Source organism: Ambystoma mexicanum, chromosome 4q, assembly GCF_040938575.1.
Source record: "Ambystoma mexicanum isolate Mex_15411 chromosome 4q, UKY_AmexF1_1, whole genome shotgun sequence".
In the NCBI taxonomy this organism is placed as follows: Eukaryota; Metazoa; Chordata; class Amphibia; order Caudata; family Ambystomatidae; genus Ambystoma; species Ambystoma mexicanum.
Genome location: NC_090928.1, coordinates 435,861,453 through 435,880,698, shown reverse-complemented (window position 1 = coordinate 435,880,698; position 19,246 = coordinate 435,861,453). Strand labels below are relative to the sequence as shown.

Below are 19,246 nucleotides of genomic sequence, written 5' to 3'. Positions count from 1 at the left end.
ATGCATTTTCAGTCACCAAACCCTCCTTATAAGTATAAGTGGTACAAAAGATGTCCTTTATCTGCCTTGGTAAAATACAGTGAGGTTTCCATTGCAAGAATTCATACATTTCGTATGACATGTAGATCTTGGAACATGGAAAAAAAATCTTTTGTCAAATGCACAAATTCTGCAAAATGTAACTGCTTCTCTACTGCAGTTTGTTGATTTTGTGCTAAGAGCATAGTTAAACCCAATTGTTCATTGTTTTGTATATGAAATGTTGATATATCCTTTTGTTTCTTACAGTGCATTGGGTTGAAAAACAGGATCTATTGAAGAGGGTATATAGTTATGAAACAGGGACTTCTTGAACTGCACTCCTATGCTCTAACACTGAGTTAAACCCTTGACTGCTGAAAACTGCCCTTTTTTTAAAAAGGTGATAGAGTGGGTGACTCTATGGAACTTGTAGAACTAATGACATCAGTGCACTTCTGGTCAGCTGTACAAATTAATACAGTTCATTAAGGGCATATTTTTGGTTTCCACCACAGTTTTATAACATTCATATGAGCTTCTAATTGACTATTTCAAACTGATAATATCACCAGTAGAACTTGGGTGAATGTAAAACACAGCTTGTATCATATGAAGAAATCCTAAACAGTTTCAAGGTGTTTACCCTATGTTTCAGGAGATGATCAGGAGTATTTCAAATGTAGAAATGTGTTGCTCATTATATAAAATGCTAAGATTGTAAATGTTTTCTTCAATTTATTTAATAAAATAATAAAAAAAATGTTTCTACAGGTAAAACAGTTGAACAAGGGGGCACCCAGATTTGAACTAGGGACCTCTTGATCTGCAGTCAAAGTTCACCTTTATTAATTCAGTAATATGTACCAAGTGCAAGCAACATGCAATCACCATCAAAGCAAAGCATTTTCAGCCACCAAAACCTCCTTATAAGTATATGGGGTGCGAAGGATGTCCTTTATCTGCCTTGGTAAAATACAGTGAGGTTTCCATTGCAAGAAGTCATACATTTCGTATCACATGTAGATCTTGGAACATGGAAAAAAAATCTTTTGTCAAATGCACAAATTCTGCAAAATGTCACTGCTTCTCTACTGCAGTTTGTTGATTTTTTGCTAAGAGCATAGTTAAACCCAATTGTTCATTGTTTTGTATATGAAATGATGATATATCTTATTGTTTCTTACAGTGTATTGGGTTGAAAAACATTTTAAGAGGATCTATTGAAGAGGGTATATGGTTATGAAACAGGAACTTCTTGAAAAGCACTCCTACGCTCTACCACTGAAATAAACCCTTGAATGCTGAAAACTGCCCTTTTTTAAAAAGGTGATAGAGTGGGTGACTGTATGGAACTTGTAGAACTAATGACATCAGTGCACTTCTGGTCAGCTGTACAAATTAATACATTTCATTAAAGGCATATTATTGGTTTCCACCACCGTTTTATAACATGCATATGAGCTTCCAATGGACTATTTCAAACTGATAATATCACCTATAGAACTTGGGTGAATGTAAAACACAGCTTGTATCATACGAAGAAATCCTAAACAGTTTCATGGTGTTTACCCTATGTTTCAGGAGATGATCAGGAGTATTTCAAATGTAGAAATGTGTTGCTCATTACATAAAATGCTAAGATTGTAAATGTTTTCTTCAATTTATTTAATTAAAAAAACATTTCTACAGGTAAAACAGTTGGACAAGGTGGCACCCAGATTTGAACTAGGACCTCTTGATTTGCAGTCAAATGCTCTACCACTGAGCTATACCCCCAGTTCATTAATGTTCACCTTTATTAATTCAGTAATATGTACAAAGTGCAAGCAACATGCAATCACCATCAAAGCAATGCATTTTCAGCCACCAAACCCTCCTTATAAGTATAAGGGGTACAACAGATGTCCTTTATCTGACTTGGTAAAATACAGTGAGGTTGCCATTGCAAGAATTCATACATTTCGTATCACATGTAGATCTTGGATCATGGAAAAAAAAACTTTTGTCAAATGGACAAATTCTGCAAAACGTAACTGTTTCTCTACTGCATTTTGTTGATTTTGTGTTAAGAGCATAGTTAAACCCAATTGTTCATTGTTTTGTATATGCAATTATGATATAGCTTATTGTTTCTTACAGTGCATTGGGTTGAAAAACATTTTAACAGGATCTATTGAAGAGGGTATATGGTTGTGAAACAGGGCCTTCTTGAACTACACTCCTACGCCTACCACTGACATAAACCCTTCAATGTTGAAAACTGCCCTTTTTTTAAAAAGCTGATAGAGTGGGTGACTCTATGGAACTTGTAGAACTAATGCATCAGTGCACTTCTGGTCAGCTGTACAAATTAATACATTTCATTAAGGGCATATTATTGGTTTCCACCACAGTTTTCTAACATTCATATGAGTGTCGGATGGTTTCTCCCGGGGTCGGCTGTGCCTTCCGCGGACCTCCGGCCTGGGAGGCCCCAACTCCTCACGTGTATCCCAAAAATGAGTATGAGACACACACAAGAAGCAAGGTGGTTCTGCTGTTTATTGAATAACGGCATGGATGGGTCTAGGATCGTACGCGTCAGTCCAGACTCTCGAAATTCGTGGGGCTCGCATGCCCCTTTTTGCCTCAGTATGACGCGCTACTTGCGTCACCTGGGAAAGTTAGCAAAAACCTATCGCCACTCTGGATTGGTTCCTCGAGTGGTAGGGTTAGTATAGCATACGTATAGAGAACGCTGTTAGTGGTTAAGGGTCAGTCAGGTGGTATACTTAGGTTGTCCCTTCTATTAGATACTTGAAAATTGTTACACAAAGACACCTAATGATTGGCTAATGTTAGTGGCATCAGTGATGAGTGCCTCATGTTCCGATTGGTCGACTCGCGAGCCCCCCAGCCTGGGACCATCGTTGTTCCCAGCTCGCAGTGTACCTGTCATTTGCAACAATATGTAACTATGTGTTCGTGCAGACAATGCGTGGATTTGCTCATATGCCTGAGAGCAGACCATTCCCATCGCTGTAGGTGTCCATTGGGTCATTTCATTGTTGCAGCCTGTGTCTCAAACGTGGGACCCAGGCGACTTCTCCTTCCTGGGTCTGGCACCCTGTCAGGTTTGGCTTGGTCACGTGAGGAGAGACTGTGGTTGAGGCAGAATTCTGCACATTTAAGGTTGTATTTTCCACTGTGTGCCTGGCTTAGCTTGCAGGTGTGACCTTGGCGTCGGCTTGTGGCATGTGAGTTGCAACATCGCTACCTTGGCTGTCAGTTCGCGCTGGGCGTGTTCTTCAGGGTCAGCAATTGTACTCTTGCTCGTCCAATGTTCGTGGAGGCTCTTGCTTGCGGCCTACTTGGGCCTGGTGCATAGGTGGGGATGTTTAATGCACGGCACTTTAAGTTGCGGTATCACATTGCTTCATATGCGGGATCATGTCTACGTTGTATTTTCATCACAATGTAAGGGTTAGGAGAAGCGTCAGCAAGCATTTAGATGAGTGTTTTGTGCGTCTTGCGTTTCTGCATTTTCGAAAAACCTATGTGAAAAATAATAAAGATGCGCGTCAGTGGGTGTGTCCGTCACCTACGTCATAGCACTGAGTATGTTCTTCGTGTGGATTGGTGTGGGGGTGTCCAGTGTGCATGGTTGCACGGGTGTTCTGACAGTTGGCTAGGTCGTCATGGCATCTCTAACGATGTGTTTATTTAGTGTTGAAGGGTTTAGTCGAGTTCATTCGAGACATGCAGGTGTCGGCTTGAGCAGGGCAGGCTGGTGGGCAGGCTGATGGGCACATCCGTATGTTCCTGTACCAGGGTATTTGGTCGTCTGGTAGATAGGCAAATTCATCTCGTGGTGGGTGTCTGGGTCGCGATTGTCTAGGCCAGGGGCGCGAGGAGATTGGGGGGAGTCTTTTCTCCCATTCTCCCACTTCATGAGCTTCCAATCGACTATTTCAAACTGATAATATCACCAGTAGAACTTGGGTGAATGTAAAACACAGCTTGTATCATAAGAAGAAATCCTAAACAGCTTAATGGTGTTTACCCTATGTTTCAGGTGATGATCAGGAGTATTTCAAATGTAGAAATGTGTTGCTCATTACATAAAATGCTAAGATTGTAAATGTTTACTTCAATTTATTTCATTAAAAAAATATTTCTACAGGTAAAACAGTTGGGCAAGGGGGCACCCAGATTTGAGCTAGGGACCTTTTGATCTGCAGTGAAATGCTCTACCCCTGAGCTATACCCCCATTTCTGAAATGCTCACCTTTATTTATTCAGTAATATGTACAAAGTGGAAGCAACATGCAATCACCATCAAAGCAATGCATGTTCAGCCACCAAACCCTCCTTATAAGTATAAGGGGTGCGAAGAATGTCCTTTATCTGCCTTGGTAAAATACAGTGAGGTTTCCATTGCAAGAATTCATACATTTCGTATCACATGTAGATCTTGGAACATGGTAAAACAATCTTTTGTCAAATGCACAAATTCTGCAAAATGTAACTGCTTCTCTACTGCAGTTTGTTGATTTTGTGCTAAGAGCATAGTTAAACCCAATTGTTCATTGTTTTGTATATGAAATGATGATATATCCTATTGTTTCTTACAGTGCACTGGGTTTAAAAACATTTTAACAGGATCTATTGAAGAGGGTATATGGTTATGAAACAGGGACTTCTTGAACTACACTCCTACGCTCTACCACTGACATAAACCCTTGAATGTTGAAAACTGCCCTTTTTTAAAAAGGTGATAGAGTGGGTGACTCTATGGAACTTGTAGAACTAATGACATCAGTGCACTTCTGGTCAGCTGTACAAATTAATACATTTCATTAAGGGCATATTATTGATTTCCACCACCGTTTTATAACATTAATATGAGCTTCAAATGGACTATTTCAAACTGATCATATCACCAGTAGAACTTGGGTGAATGTAAAACACAGCTTGTATCATATAAAGAAATCCTAAACAGCTTAATGGTGTTTACCCTATGTTTCAGGTGATGACCAGGAGTATTTCAAATGTAGAAATGTGTTGCTCATTACATAAAATGCTAAGATTGTAAATGTTTACTTCAATTTATTTCATTAAAAAAATATTTCTACAGGTAAAACAGTTGGGCAAGGGGGCACCCAGATTTGAGCTAGGGACCTTTTGATCTGCAGTGAAATGCTCTACCCCTGAGCTATACCCCCATTTCTGAAATGCTCACCTTTATTTATTCAGTAATATGTACAAAGTGGAAGCAACATGCAATCACCATCAAAGCAATGCATGTTCAGCCACCAAACCCTCCTTATAAGTATAAGGGGTGCGAAGAATGTCCTTTATCTGCCTTGGTAAAATACAGTGAGGTTTCCATTGCAAGAATTCATACATTTCGTATCACATGTAGATCTTGGAACATGGAAAACAAATCTTTTGTCAAATGCACAAATTCTGCAAAATGTAACTGATTCTCTACTGCAGTTTGTTGATTTTGTGCTAAGAGCATAGTTAAACCCAATTGTTCATTGTTTTGTATATGAAATGATGATATATCCTATTGTTTCTTACAGTGCATTGGGTTGAAAAACATTTTAACAGGAGCTATTGAAGAGGGTATATGGTTATGAAACAGGGACTTCTTGAACTACACTCCTACGCTCTACCACTGACATAAACCCTTGAATGTTGAAAACTGCCCTTTTTTAAAAAGGTGATAGAGTGGGTGACTGTATGGAACTTGTAGAACTAATGACATCAGTGCACTTCTGGTCAGCTGTACAAATTAATAAATTTCATTAAGGGCATATTATTGGTTTCCACCACAGTTTTATAACATTCATATGAGCTTCCAATGGACTATTTCAAACTGATCATATCACCAGTAGAACTTGGGTGAATGTAAAACACAGCTTGTATCATATAAAGAAATCCTAAACAGCTTAATGGTGTTTACCCTATGTTTCAGGTGATGACCAGGAGTATTTCAAATGTAGAAATGTGTTGCTCATTACATAAAATGCTAAGATTGTAAATGTTTACTTCAATTTATTTAATAAAAAAATATTTCTACAGGTAAAACAGTTGAACAAGGGAGCACCCAGATTTGAAGTAGGAACCTTTTGATTTGCAGTGAAATGCTCTACCACTGAGCTATACCCCCATTTCTGAAATGTGCATCTTTATTTATTCAGTAATATGTACAAAGTGGAAGCAACATGCAATCACCATCAAAGCAATGCATTTTCAGCCACCAAACCCTCCTTATAAGTATTAGGGGTACAAAAATGTCCTTTACGTTTGTCAAATGCACAAATTCTGCAAAACGTAACAGCTTCTCTACTGCAGTTTGTTGATTTTGTGCTAAGAGTATAGTTAAACCCAATTTTTCATTGTTTTTTATATGAAATGATGATATATCCTATTGTTTCTTACAGTGCATTGGGTTGAAAAACATTTTAACAGGATCTATTGACGAGGGTATATGGTTATGAAACAGGGACTTCTTGAACTGCACTCCTACGCTCTACCACTGAGTTAAACCCTTGAATGCTGAAAACTGCCCTTTTTTAAAAAGGTGATAGAGTGGGTGACTGTATGGAACTTGTAGAACTAATGACATCAGTGCACTTCTGGTCAGCTGTACAAATGAATACATTTCATAAAGGGCATATTATTGGTTTCCACCACAGTTTTATAACATTCATATGAGCTTCCAATGGACTATTTCAAACTGATCATATCACCAGTAGAACTTGGGTGAATGTAAAACACAGCTTGTATCATATGAAGAAATCCTAAACAGCTTAATGGTGCTTACCCTATGTTTCAGGTGATGATCAGGAGTATTTCAAATGTAGAAATGTGTTGCTCATTATATAAAATGCTAAGATTGTAAATGTTTTCTAAAATGTATTTAATTAAAAAAATATTTCTACAGGTAAAACAATTGGACAAGCGGGCACCCAGATTTGAACTAGGGACCTCTTGATCTGCAGTTAAATGCTCTACCACTGAGCTATATCCCCAGGTCTTAACCGCTCACCTTTATTAATTCAGTAATATGTACAAAGTGCAAGCAACATGCAATCACCATCAAAGCAATGCATTTTCAGCCACCAAACCCTCCTTATAAGTATAATGGGTACAAAAGATGTCCTTTATCTGCCTTGGTAAAATACAGTGAGGTTTCCATTGCAAGAATTCATACATTTCGTATGAAATGTACATCTTGGAACATGGAAAAAAAACTTTTGTCAAATGCACAAATTCTGCAAAATGTAACTGCTTCTCTACTGCAGTTTGTTGATTTTGTGCTAAGAGTATAGTTAAACCCAATTGTTCATTGTTTTGTATATGAAATGATGATATATCCTATTGTTTCTTACAGTGCATTGGGTTGAAAAACATTTTAACAGGATCTATTGACGAGGGTATATGGTTATGAAACAGGGACTTCTTGAACTGCACTCCTATGCTCAACCACTGAGTTAAACCCTTGAATGCTGAAAACTGCCTTTTTTTAAAAAGGTGATAGAGTGGGTGACTGTATGGAACTTGGAGAAATAATGATATCAGTGCTCTTCTGGTCAGCTGTACAAATTAATACATTTCATTAAGGGCATATTATTGGTTTCCACCACAGTTTTATAACATTCATATGAGCTTCCAATGGACTATTTCAAACTGATCATATCACCAGTAGAACTTTTGTGAATGTAAAACACAGCTTGTATCATATGAAGAAATCCTAAACAGCTTAATGGTGTTTACCCTATGTTTCAGGTGATGATCAGGAGTATTTCAAATGTAGAAATGTGTTGCTCATTACATAAAATGCTAAGATTGTAAATGTTTACTTCAATTTATTTAATTAAAAAAATATTTCTACAGGTAAAACAGTTGGACAAGGGGGCACCCAGATTTGAACTGGGGACCTTTTGATCTGCAGTGAAATGCTCTACCCCTGAGCTATACCCCCATTTCTGAAATGTCCACCTTTATTTATTCAGTAAAATGTACAAAGTGGAAGCAACATGCAATCACCATCAAATCAATGCATTTTCAGCCACCAAACCCTCCTTATAAGTATAAGGGGTACAAAAGATGTCCTTTATCTGCCTTGGTAAAATACAGTGAGGTTTCCATTGCAAGAATTCATACATTTCGTATCACATGTAGATCTTGGAACATGGAAAAAAAATCTTTTGTCAAATGCACAAATTCTGCAAAACGTAACTGTTTCTCTACTGCATTTTGTTGATTTTGTGCTAAGAGCATAGTTAAACCTAATTGTTCATTGTTTTGTATATGAAATGATGATATATCTTATTGTTCTTACAGTGCATTTGGTTGAAAAACATTTTAACAGGATCTATTGAAGAGGGTATATGGTTATGAAACAGGGACTTCTTGATCTGCATTCCTACGCCCTACCACTGAGTTAAACCCTTGAATGCTGAAAACTGCCCTTTTTTAAGAAGGTGATAGAGTGGTTGACTGTATGGAACTTGTAGAACTAATGACATCAGTGCACTTCTGATCAGCTGTACAAATTAATACATTTCATTAAGGGCATATTATTGGTTTCCACCACAGTTTTATAGCATTCATATGAGCTTCCAATGGACTATTGCAAACTGATAATATCACCAGTAGAACTTGGGTGAATTTAAAACACAGCTTGTATCATACGAAGAAATCCTAAACAGTTTCATGGTGTTTACCCTATGTTTCAGGAGATGATCAGGAGTATTTCTAATGTAGAAATGTGTTGCTCATTACATAAAATGCTAAGATTGTAAATGTTTTCTTCAATTTATTTAATTAAAAAAATATTTCTACAGGTAAAACAGTTGAACAAGGGGGCACCCAGATTTGAACTAGGGACCTCTTGATCGGCAGTCAAATGCTCTACCACTGAGCTATTCCCCCATTTCTGAAAAGTTCACCTTTATTAATTCAGTAATATGTACAAAGTGCAAGCAACATGCAATCACCATCAAAACAATGCATTTTCAGCCACCAAACCCTCCTTATAAGTATAAGTGGTACAAAAGATGTCCTTTATCTGCCTTGGTAAAATACAGTGAGGTTTCCATTGCAAGAATTCATACATTTCGTATCACATGTAGATCTTGGAACATGGAAAAAAAATATTTTGTCAAATGCACAAATTCTGCAAAATGTAACTGCTTCTCTACTGCAGTTTGTTGATTTTGTGCTAGGAGCATAGTTAAACCCAATTGTTCATTGTTTTGTATATGAAATGATGATATATCCGATTGTTTCTTACAGTGCATTGGGTTGAAAAACATTTTAACAGGATCTATTGAAGAGGGTATATGGTTATGAAACAGGGACTTCTTGAACTACCCTCCTACGCTCTACCACTGACATAAAACCTTGAATGTTGAAAACTGCCCTTTTTTAAAAAGGTGATAGAGTGGGTGACTCTATGGAACTTGTAGAACTAATGACATCAGTGCACTTCTGGTCAGCTGTACAAATTAATACATTTCATTAAGGGCATATTATTGGTTTCCACCACAGTTTTATAACATTCATAAGAGCTTCCAATGGACTATTTCAAACTGATAATATCACCAGTAGAACTTGGGTGAATGTAAAACACAGCTTGTATCATATGAAGAAATCCTGAACATTTTCATGGTGTTAACCCTATGTTTCAGGAGATGATCAGGAGTATTTCAAATGTAGAAATGTGTTGCTCATTACATAAAATGCTAAGATTGTAAATGTTTTCTTCAATTTATTTAATTAAAAAAATATTTCTACAGATAAAACAGTTGAACAAGGGGGTACCCAGATTTGAACTAGGGACCTCTTGATCTGCAGTCAAATGCTCTACCACTGAGCTATACCCGCAGTTCTGAAAAGTTCACCTTTATTAATTCAGTAATATGTACAAAGTGCAAGCAACATGCAATCACCATCAATACAATGCATTTTCAGCCACCGCACCCTCCTTATAAATATATGGGGTGCGAAGGATGTCCTTTATCTGCCTTGGTAAAATACAGTGAGGTTTCCATTGCAAGAATTCATACATTTCGTATCACATGTAGATCTTGGAATATGGAAATTAAATCTTTTGTGAAATGCACAAATTCTGCAAAATGTAACTGCTTCTCTACTGCAGTTTGTTGATTTTGTGCTAAGAGCATAGTTAAACCCAATTGTTCATTGTTTTGTATATGAAATGATGATATATCCTATTGTTTCTTACAGTGCATTGGGTTGAAAAACATTTTAACAGGATCTATTGAAGAGGGTATATGGTTATGAAACAGTGACTTCTTGAACTACCCTCCTACGCTCTACCACTGACATAAACCCTTGAATGTTGAAAACTGCCCTTTTTTAAAAAGGTGATAGAGTGGGTGACTCTATGGAACTTGTAGAACTAATGACATCAGTGCACTTCTGGTCAGCTGTACAAATTAATACATTTCATTAAGGGCATATTATTGGTTTCCACCACAGTTTTATAACATTCATAAGAGCTTCCAATGGACTATTTCAAACTGATGATATCACCAGTAGAACTTGGGTGAATGTAAAACACAGCTTATATCATATGAAGAAATCCTAAACAGTTTCATGGTGTTTACCCTATGTTTCAGGAGATGATCAGGAGTATTTCTAATGTAGAAATGTATTGCTCATTACATAAAATGCTAAGATTGTAAATGTTTTCTTCAATTTATTTAATTAAAAAAATATTTCTACAGGTAAAACAGTTGAACTAGGGGGCACCCACATTTGAACTAGGGACCTCTTGATCTGCAGTCAAATGCTCTACCACTGAGCTATAACCCCATTTCTGAAAAGTTCACCTTTATTAATTCAGTAATATGTACAAAGTGCAAGCAACATGCAATCACCATCAAAACAATGCATTTTCAGCCACCAAACCCTCCTTATAAGTATAAGTGGTACAAAAGATGTCCTTTATCTGCCTTGGTAAAATACAGTGAGGTTTCCATTGCAAGAATTCATACATTTCGTATCACATGTAGATCTTGGAACATGGAAAAAAAATCTTTTGTCAAATGCACAAATTCTGCAAAATGTAACTGCTTCTCTACTGCAGATTGTTGATTTTGTGCTAAGAGCATAGTTAAACCCAATTGTTCATTGTTTTGTATATGAAATGATGATATATCTGATTGTTTCTTACAGTGCATTGGGTTGAAAAACATTTTAACAGGATCTATTGAAAAGGGTATATGGTTATGAAACAGGGACTTCTTGAACTACACTCCTACGCTCTACCACTGACATAAACCCTTGAATGTTGAAAACCGCCCTTTTTGAAAAAGGTGATAGAGTGGGTGACTCTATGGAACTTGTAGAACTAATGACATCAGTGCACTTCTGGTCAGCTGTACAAATTAATACATTTCATTAAGGGCATATTATTGGTTTCCACCACAGTTTTATAACATTCATAAGAGCTTCCAATGGACTATTTCAAACTGATAATATCACCAGTAGAACTTGGGTGAATGTAAAACACAGCTTGTATCATATGAAGAAATCCTAAACATTTTCATGGTGTTTACCCTATGTTTCAGGAGATGATCAGGAGTATTTCAAATGTAGAAATGTGTTGCTCATTACATAAAATGCAAAGATTGTAAATGTTTTCTTCAATTTATTTATAAAAATATTTCTACAGGTAAAACAGTTGAACAAGGGGGCACCCAGATTTGAGCTAGGGATCTCTTGATCTGCAGTCAAATGCTCTACCACTGAGCTATACCCCCCGTTCTGAAAAGTTCACCTTTATTAATTCAGTAATATGTACAAAGTGCAAGCAACATGCAATCACCATCAAAGCAATGCATTTTCAGCCACCAAACCCTCCTTATAAGTATATGGGGTGCGAAGGATGTCCTTTATCTGCCTTGGTAAAATACAGTGAGGTTTCCATTGCAAGAATTCATACATTTCGTATGACATGTAGATCTTGGAACATGGAAAAAAAATCTTTTGTCAAATGCACAAATTATGCAAAATGTAACTGCTTCTCTACTGCAGTTTGTTGATTTTGTGCTAAGAGCATAGTTAAACCCAATTGTTCATTGTTTTGTATATGAAATGTTGATATATCCTTTTGTTTCTTACAGTGCATTGTGTTGAAAAACATTTTAACAGGATCTATTGACGAGGGTATATGGTTATGAAACAGGGACTTCTTGAACTGCACTCCTACGCTCTACCACTGAGATAAACCCTTGAATGCTGAAAACTGACATTTTTTTAAAAAGGTGATAGAGTGGGTGACTGTATGGAACTTGTAGAACTAATGACATCAGTGCACTTCTGGTCAGCTGTACAAATTAATACCTTTCATTAAGGGCATATAATTGGTTTCCACCACAGTTTTATAACATTCATATGAGCTTCCAGTGGACTATTTCAAACTAATCATATCACCAGTAGAACTTGGGTGAATGTAAAACACAGCTTGTATCATATGAAGAAATCCTAAACAGCTTAATGGTGTTTACTCTATGTTTCAGGTGATGATCAGGAGTATTTCAAATGTAGAAATGTGTTGCTCATTACATAAAATGCTAAGATTGTAAATGTTTACTTCAATTTATTTAATTAAAAAAATATTTCTACAGGGAAAACAGTGGGACAAGGGGGCACCCAGATTTGAACTAGGGACCTTTTGATCTGCAGTGAAATGCTCTACCCCTGAGCTATACCACCATTTCTGAAATGTTTCCCTTTATTTATTCAGTAATATGTACAAAGTGGAAGCAACATGCAATCACCACCCAAGCAATGCATGTTCAGCCACCAAACCCTCCTTATAAGTATAAGGGGTGCGAAGGATGTCCTTTATCTGCCTTGGTAAAATACAGTGAGGTTTCCATTGCAAGAATTCATACATTTCGTATCACATGTAGATCTTGGAACATGGAAAAAAATCTTTTGTCAAATGCACAAATTCTGCAAAATGTAACTGCTTCTCTACTGCAGTTTGTTGATTTTGTGCTAAGAGCATAGTTAAACCCAATTGTTCATTGTTTTGTATATGAAATGATGATATATCCTATTGTTTCTTACAGTGCATTGGGTTGAAAAACATTTTAACAGGATCTATTGAAGAGGGTATATGGTTATGAAACAGGGACTTATTGAACTACACTCTTATGCTCTACCACTGCCATAAACTCTTGAATGTTGAAAACTGCCCTTTTTTAAAATGGTGATAGAGTGGGTGACTCTATGGAACTTGTAAAACTAATGACATCAGTGCACTTCTGGTCAGCTGTACAAATTAATAAATTTCATTAAGGGCATATTGTTGGTTTCCACCACAGTTTTATAACATTCATATGAGCTTCCAATGGACTATTTCAAACTGATCATATTACCAGTAGAACTTGGGTCAATGTAAAACACAGCTTGTATCATATGAAGAAATCCTAAACAGCTTAATAGTGTTTACCCTATGTTTCAGGTGATGATCAGGAGTATTTCAAATGTAGAAATGTGTTGCTCATTACATAAAATGCTAAGATTGTAAATGTTTACTTCAATTTATTTAATTAAAAAAATATTTCTACCGGTAAAACAGTTGGACAAGGGGGCACCCAGATTTGAACTAGGGACCTCTTGATCTGCAGTGACATGCTCTACCCCTGAGCACTAACCCAATTTCCGAAACATTCACCTTTATATATTCAGTAATATGTACAAAGTGGAAGCAACATGCAATCACCATCGAAGCATTGCATTTTCAGCCACCAAACCCTCCTTATAAGTATAAGGGGTACAAAGGATGTCCTTTATCTGCCTTGGTAAAATACAGTGAGGTTTCCAATGCAAGAATTCATACATTTCGCATCACATGTAGATCTTGGAACATGGAAAAAAACGTTTGTGAAATGCACAAATTCTGCAAAACGTAACTGCTTCTCTACTGCATTTTGTTGATTTTGTGCTAAGATCATAGTTAAACCCAATTGTTCATTGTTTTTTAAATGAAATGATGATATATCCTATTGTTTCTTAGAGTGCATTGGGTTGAAAAACATTTTAACAGGATCTATTGAAGAGGGTATATGGTTATGAAACAGGGACTTCTTGAAAAGCACTCCACGCTCTACCACTGACATAAACCCTTGAATGCTGAAAACTGCCCTTTTTTTATAAAGGTGATAGAGTGGGTGACTGTGTGGAACTTGTAGAACTAATGACATCAGTGCACTTCTGGTCAGTTGTACAAATTAATACATTTCATTAAGGGCATATTATTGGTTTCCACCACAGTTTTATAACATTCATATGAGCTTCCAATGGACTATTTCAAACTGATAATATCACCAGTAGAACTTGGGTGAATGTGAAACACAGCTTGAATCATATGAAGAAATCCTAAACAGTTTCATGGTGTTTACCCTATGTTTCAGGAGATGATCAGGAGTATTTCCAATGTAGAAATGTGTTGCTCATTACATAAAATGCTAAGATTGTAAATGTTTTCTTCAATTTATTTAATTAAAAAAATATTTCTACAGGTAAAACAGTTGAACAAAGGGGCACTCAGATTTGAACTAGGGACCTCTTGATCTGCAGTCAAATGCTCTACCCCTGAGCTATACCCCCATTTCTGAAATGTTCACCTTTATTTATCCAGTAATATGTACAAAGTGGAAGCAACATGCAATCACCATCAAAGCAATGCATTTTCAGCCACCAAACCCTCCTTATAAGTATAAGGGGTGCGAAGGATGTCCTTTATCTGCCTTGGTGAAATACAGTGAGGTTTCCATTGCAAGAATTCATACATTTCGTATTGCATGCAGATCTTGGAACATGGAAAAAAATCTTTTGTCAAATGCACACATTCTGCAAAATGTAACTGCTTCTCTACTGCAGTTGGTTGATTTTGTGCTAAGAGCATAGTTAAACCCAATTGTTCATTGTTTTGTATATGAAATGATGATATATCCTATTGTTTCTTACAGTGCATTGGGTTGAAAAACATTTTAACAGGATCTATTGAAGAGGGTATATGGTTATGAAACCGGGATTTCTTTAGGTACACTCCAACGCTCTACCACTGACATAAACCCTTCAATGTTGAAAACTGCCCTTTTTTAAAAAGGTGATATAGTGGGTGTCTCTATGGAACTTGTAGAACTAATGACATCAGTGCACTTCAGGTCAGCTGTACAAATTAATACATTTCATTAAGGGCATATTATTGGTTTCCACCACAGTTTTATAACATTCATATGAGCTTCCAATGGACTTTTTCAAACTAATCATATCACCAGTAGAACTTGGGGGAATGTAAAACACAGCTTGTATCATATGAAGAAATCCTAAACAGCTTAATGGTGTTTACCCTATGTTTCAGGTGATGATCAGGAGTATTTCAAATGTAGAAATGTGTTGCTCATTACATAAAATGCTAAGATTGTAAATGTTTACTTCAATTTATTTAATTAAAACGTATTTCTACAGGTGAAACAGTTGCACAAGTGGGCACCCAGATTTGAACTAGGGACCTTTTGATCTGCAGTTAAATGCTCTACCCCTGAGCTACACCCCCATTTCTGAAATGTTCACTTTTATTTATTCAGTAATATGTACAAAGTGGAAGCAACATGCAATCACCATCAAAGCAATGCATGTTCAGCCACCAAACCCTCCTTATAAGCATAAGGGGTGCAAAGGATGTCCTTTATCTGCCTTGGTAAAATACAGTGAGGTTTCCATTGCAAGAATTCATACATTTCGTATCACATGTAGGTCTTGGAACATGGAAAAAAAATCTTTTGTCAAATGCACAAATTCTGCAAAATGTAACTGCTTCTCTACTGCAGTTTGTTGATTTTGTGCTAAGAGCATAGTTAAACCCAATTGTTCATTGTTTTGTATATGAAATGATGATATATCCTATTGTTTCTTACAGTGCATTGGGTTGAAAAACATTTTAACAGGATCTATTGAAGAGGGTATATGGTTATGAAACAGGGACTTCTTGAACTACACTCCTACGCTCTACCACTGACATAAACCCTTCAATGTTGAAAACTGCCCTTTTTTAAAAAGGTGATAGAGTGGGTGACTCTATGGAACTTGTAGAACTAATGACATCAGTGCACTTCTGGTCAGCTGTACAAATTAATACATTTCATTAAGGGCATATTATTGGTTTCCACCACAGTTTTATAACATTCATATGAGCTTCCAATGGACTATTTCAAACTAATCATATCACCAGTAGAACTTGGGTGAATGTAAAACACAGCTTGTATCATATGAAGCAATCCTAAACAGCTTAATGGTGTTTACCCTATGTTTCAGGTGATGAACAGGAGTATTTCAAATGTAGAAATGTGTTGCTCATTACATAAAATGCTAAGATTGTAAATGTTTACTTCAATTTATTTAATTCAAAAATATTTCTACAGGTAAAACAGTTGGACAAGGGGGCACCCAGATTTGAACTAGGGACCTTTTGATCTGTAGTGAAATGCTCTACCCCTGAGCTATACTCCCATTTCTGAAATGTTCACCTTTATTTATTCAGTAATATGTACAAAGTGGAAGCAACATGCAATCACCATCAAAGCAACGCATTTTCAGCCACCAAACCCTCCTTATAAGTATAAGGGGTACAAAAGATGTCCTTTATCTGCCTTGGTAAAATACAGTGATGTTTCCATTGCAAGAAATCATACATTTCGTATCACATGTAGATCTTGGATCATGGAAAAAAACATCTTTTGTCAAATGCACAAATTCTGCAAAATGTAACTGCTTCTCTACTGCAGTTTGTTGATTTTGTGCTAAGAGCATAGTTAAACCCAATTGTTCATTGTTTTGTATATGACATGATGATATATCCTATTGTTTCTTACAGTGCATTGGGTTGAAAAACATTTTAACAGGATCTATTGAAGAGGGTATATGGTTATGAAACAGGGACTTCTTGAACTACACTCCTACGCTCTACCACTGACATAAACCCTTCAATGTTGAAAACTGCCCTTTTTTAAAAAGGTGATATGGTGGGTCACTCTATGGAACTTGTAGAACTAATGACATCAGTGCACTTCTGGTCAGCTGTACAAATTAATACATTTCATTAAGGGCATATTATTGGTTTCCACCACAGTTTTATAGCATTCATATGAGCTTCCAATGGACTATTTCAAACTAATCATATCACCAGTAGAACTTGGGTGAATGTAAAACACAGCTTGTATCATATGAAGAAATCCTAAACAGTTTCATGGTGTTTACCCTATGTTTCAGGAGATGGTCAGGAGTATTTCAAATGTAGAAATGTGTTGCTCATTACATAAAATGCTAAGATTGTAAATGTTTTCTAAAATGTATTTAATTAAAAAAATATTTCTACAGGTAAAACAATTGGACAAGCGGGCACCCAGATTTGAACTAGGGACCTCTTGATCTGCAGTTAAATGCTCTACCACTGAGCTATATCCCCAGGTCTTAACCGCTCACCTTTATTAATTCAGTAATATGTACAAAGTGCAAGCAACATGCAATCACCATCAAAGCAATGCATTTTCAGCCACCAAACCCTCCTTATAAGTATAATGGGTACAAAAGATGTCCTTTATCTGCCTTGGTAAAATACAGTGAGGTTTCCATTGCAAGAATTCATACATTTCGTATGAAATGTACATCTTGGAACATGGAAAAAAAACTTTTGTCAAATGCACAAATTCTGCAAAATGTAACTGCTTCTCTACTGCAGTTTGTTGATTTTGTGCTAAGAGTATAGTTAAACCCAATTGTTCATTGTTTTGTATATGAAATGATGATATATCCTATTGTTTCTTACAGTGCATTGGGTTGAAAAACATTTTAACAGGATCTATTGACGAGGGTATATGGTTATGAAACAGGGACTTCTTGAACTGCACTCCTATGCTCAACCACTGAGTTAAACCCTTGAATGCTGAAAACTGCCTTTTTTTAAAAAGGTGATAGAGTGGGTGACTGTATGGAACTTGGAGAAATAATGACATCAGTGCTCTTCTGGTCAGCTGTACAAATTAATACATTTCATTAAGGGCATATTGTTGGTTTCCACCACAGTTTTATAACATTCATATGAGCTTCCAATGGACTATTTCAAACTGATAATATCACCAGTAGAACTTGGGTGAATGTAAAACACAGCTTGTATCATATGAAGAAATCCTAAACAGTTTCATGGTGTTTACCCTATGTTTCAGGAGATGATCAGGAGTATTTCAAATGTAGAAATGAGTTGCTCATTACATAAAATGCTAAGATTGTAAATGTTTTCTTCAATTTATTTAATTAAAAAAATATTTCTACAGGTAAAACAGTTGAACAAGGGGGCACCCAGATTTGAACCAGGGACCTCTTGATCTGCAGTCAAATGCTCCACCACTGAGCTATACCCGCAGTTCTGAAAAGTTAACCTTTATTAATTCAGTATTATGTACAAAGTGCAAGCAACATGCAATCACCATCAAAGCAATGCATTTTCAGCCACCAAACCCTCCTTATAAGTATATGGGATGCGAAGGATGTCCTTTATCTGCCTTGGTAAAATACAGTGAGGTTTCCATTGCAAGAATTTGAAGTGGGAAAATGGAACACAAGGCTCCCACCAATCTCCTCACACCCCTGGCCTAGAGGATCACGGCCCAGGCACCCGCCACGAGAGGAGTTTGCCCATCTACCAGACGACCAAATACCCTGGTACAAGAACATACGGATGTGCCCACCAGCCTGTCCTACCCATGCCAACACCTGCGGCATGGATGAACTCGACTGAACCATGCAACAGTAAATGAACACATCGTTAGAGATGCCATGACGACTTAGCCACCGGTCAGCACACCCGTGCAAACATGCACACTGGACACTCCCACACCAACCCACACGAAAAACATATTCAGTGCTATGACGTAGGTGACGGATACACTCACCGACGCGCATCTTTATTATTTTTCACATAGGCTTTTCAAAATGCAGAAACGCAAGACGCATAATGAACTCATCTAAAACGCTTGCTGACGCTTCTCCTAAACCCATGCATTGCAATGAGGAATATAACGAAGACACGATACTGGGGATAAAGCAATATGATACCATAACCTAAAGCGCTGTGTATCAAACGGTTCCACCTATGCACCAGGCCCAAGTAGGCCGCAAGCAAGAGCTT

At 36.9% G+C, this 19,246-nt stretch overlaps 3 non-coding genes across 3 annotated transcripts; all 3 read right to left on the bottom strand.

Moving 5' to 3' along the window:
* Positions 1-1,726: 1,726 nt before the first annotated feature.
* TRNAC-GCA (transfer RNA cysteine (anticodon GCA)) lies at positions 1,727-1,797 on the bottom strand. Its single transcript has one exon. It is a non-coding gene; the product is annotated as a tRNA-Cys (tRNA).
* Positions 1,798-9,831: 8,034 nt separating this feature from the next.
* Positions 9,832-9,903, bottom strand: TRNAC-GCA (transfer RNA cysteine (anticodon GCA)). The gene has a single exon. It is a non-coding gene; the product is annotated as a tRNA-Cys (tRNA).
* Positions 9,904-16,500: 6,597 nt separating this feature from the next.
* TRNAC-ACA (transfer RNA cysteine (anticodon ACA)) lies at positions 16,501-16,572 on the bottom strand. The gene has a single exon. It is a non-coding gene; the product is annotated as a tRNA-Cys (tRNA).
* Between the last annotated feature and the right edge of the window lie 2,674 nt (positions 16,573-19,246).